Here is a 2,667-nt window from a genome sequence, read left to right as displayed (position 1 = left end):
GTTAGTGTGAACACTATGGACAGTCTATGATGAGATTATATGCCAGATTTTAATGCACATTCCCTACATTCATATTAGAATAGGTAAAAAAAAAAAAAACCACCCTTGACTTTTGACCTTGGGATCTTCATTGTGTCATTGCAACAGCGCATAGACTCACAAATCAAGGAAAGGGCACTTGACATCATACATATAGCTAAGAGGCAGAACTTGGTACAAATATTTAGCAAAAAATTATTTGAAATAAACTGCTTTTAATTGGAATGCCTTGATTTTCACTTAAGAAAACTACCATTCTTGTAGTTTTGGGAAAATCTATAGACTTTACTGAATTATACAATGCAATGTGATACAATGCAATAACAGAGCTCTAGGATTAAAGCAGTAGGTAACTGGAAGAACACAGAGAAATGTGGACTTGGGAAGAGAAGAGAGGGGAGAAGATGATAATGGAGATAGATGTGATTGCACAGGTGACTGCTCTAAGGTCTCAGAATTACTGAGAACAGTCAATGGCAAAACAGAGAGGATAGTCAACAAAATTAATTAGGGAAAAGAAAAAGCACATGCGTAGCATCTGGCATTTTTGCATAGCTGCTGCAGGGTCCTCTTGCTGATTAAAAGAAAAATACAAACAGCAGGTAGGTTGTTTTGTCTTCAACTACACCGCCACTGAAGAAAGGGAACATGCTTTTCTGTCCTACCTTGCATCATTTATAGTTTGCCTCTGCAGCTGGTGGCTGAGATGTATTACTGTACTATTTCTCCAAGCTTCCCTCTGACCTTTGATGATTTGTATTCTATTAACTATCTTGCTCCCTCAGATGCGTCAAGAAATTAACTGAATTGCCTGACTGAAACAAGGGACAAAACTAATACTAGCAAGGTGAGTACTATCACTTGTTCACTGAGACTTGCAAATATTCCCCTTCCACCCACTCTTCTTGGCTTTGCTGCATGGTTTTGACAAAAATGTTTTTTGTTTTGTTTTGTTTTTTTACAGGACAGAATATTTCATTACATACCAAGTGCACATTTCTGCCTTTGCTGTCTACATGGATGAGTGGCTTTGTAAGTCTGCGTGACAGTGGCTGCTAAACTAAAAATCCAAATGATCAATGCTGTGCTTTAAAACAGGTTCCTTTCCTCACATACCCTCCTGGTTTCTCACAAGTAACATGTTAGCGTCTTCCAGAGTTGGAACTTGTCTGGCTCATGAACAATTCTGGTGTATGTCAGATAATCAGAACAAATTAACTATAGGCACAATTTAGTGTTAATTCGTGTTAAATGTGAGAAACTATAGAAATTAAATATGTAAAATGTTTTAATTCTCATTGTCTCATATTGGGTGACCTATATAGTCATCTAATAGCCGAGCAAGATGATACAATATGTAAGAGTACCTAACACGTATTGTCTTGTTAGGGTTTTTCACCCATTTTTGTACAAGATATAAGCAGCAACACAAGCTGAAAAGACAAATTTATTGTAATAGACTGGCTTGAGCATTACAACGGTGATTACACACAGAAATACATGTAGTTGTATGTGCAGCTCAGTAGCTTACTAAGTTCAAGATTCATGCATGATAAAATGGAGAGGGAAGTCATGGACTTAGTCTCTTCACTCTAAAATTATGTAATGGTAATGGGCTTACTTTGAGGATACAGCCTCATTGAGGATTAAGTGGCAGCTATAATTCTGCTTTTCCCAGTATTTATGAAGTTCAATAGCATCTCTAACTGTTTGCTGATTTGCTTTTGTGATGAAAGCTGCACAGAAGGATTATTTATTGCCTCTGAGTTCTGTGCTGTTATCCTTTTTGCTCTTCAAACCTTGCCAGGCCAATTAATATTCCTTATCTCTAAGAAGGGTAGTTTTTCTTATCCCTAAATAAATGTGGTTTTACAGCAGCTCCCAACACACCAATTATTCTAGAATACCAGTATGATTCCATTATATTATGGATAAGTGCAGACTTTGCTCTACTTATCAAACTCAAAAAATTCAGAACATGTTACATTAAACATCAATAATACTTTAACATTTTGGTTTTTGCCTTCTGCTTCAATTTTCCTATCTTATCCTTTTTTAGAAAAATGGCTACTCAACACAGCTGAATGCAAAAATCTAAAATCTAAATATCTAGTGAAACTCTAATGAATATATTTATTTTTTTCAAAGGGCATATTGTCATTTTCTGTTCACAGTTGAAGCCAAACTGATGAGAATTTACTCAAGTAACAGACTCGTGGGGGAAGGGGGACCTAAATTGCTCAAATCATGCATAGGAACTGATATGCAGCTTCACACAGATGCTGCTCAACCCAGTGACCTGGATTTTCAGCAGATGTCACGTGAGTCTTCTAGACCTATTCTAAATGGATCTATATTAATTACTCATTAGTGCCTTTCCTTTCAAACCACTGCAGCTGTTTACATAATATTAAGAAATTCCAGTGTAGTGCTCCTTATACCACCATCTTATATAAAGAAAAAGACAAAGAACTGTACATCTACCCCATTTCTCCTTTCTCCAGGTCCTACAGCTGTGAATACTTTCTCTTATGTTAAATAATCTGATCTCCTATCAGTACTGATGAGAAATGAGATTGCTTAGCACCATCACATAATAGTAGTACTGAATATGGAATAAAACAAAAA

At 36.2% G+C, this 2,667-nt stretch overlaps 1 long non-coding RNA gene across 1 annotated transcript; it reads left to right on the top strand.

Moving 5' to 3' along the window:
- The first annotated feature begins 605 nt into the window (after positions 1-605).
- LOC115350672 lies at positions 606-2,338 on the top strand. The gene is made up of 3 exons (XR_003926556.1): positions 606-886; positions 1,004-1,071; positions 2,214-2,338. It is a non-coding gene; the product is annotated as an uncharacterized LOC115350672 (long non-coding RNA).
- The last annotated feature ends 329 nt before the right edge of the window (positions 2,339-2,667 follow it).

The sequence above is a fragment of the Aquila chrysaetos genome, chromosome 14, assembly GCF_900496995.4.
Source record: "Aquila chrysaetos chrysaetos chromosome 14, bAquChr1.4, whole genome shotgun sequence".
Taxonomy (NCBI): domain Eukaryota; kingdom Metazoa; phylum Chordata; class Aves; order Accipitriformes; family Accipitridae; genus Aquila; species Aquila chrysaetos.
Note: the sequence above shows the minus strand (reverse complement) of the source record. Positions and strands in the feature narration are given on the sequence as shown.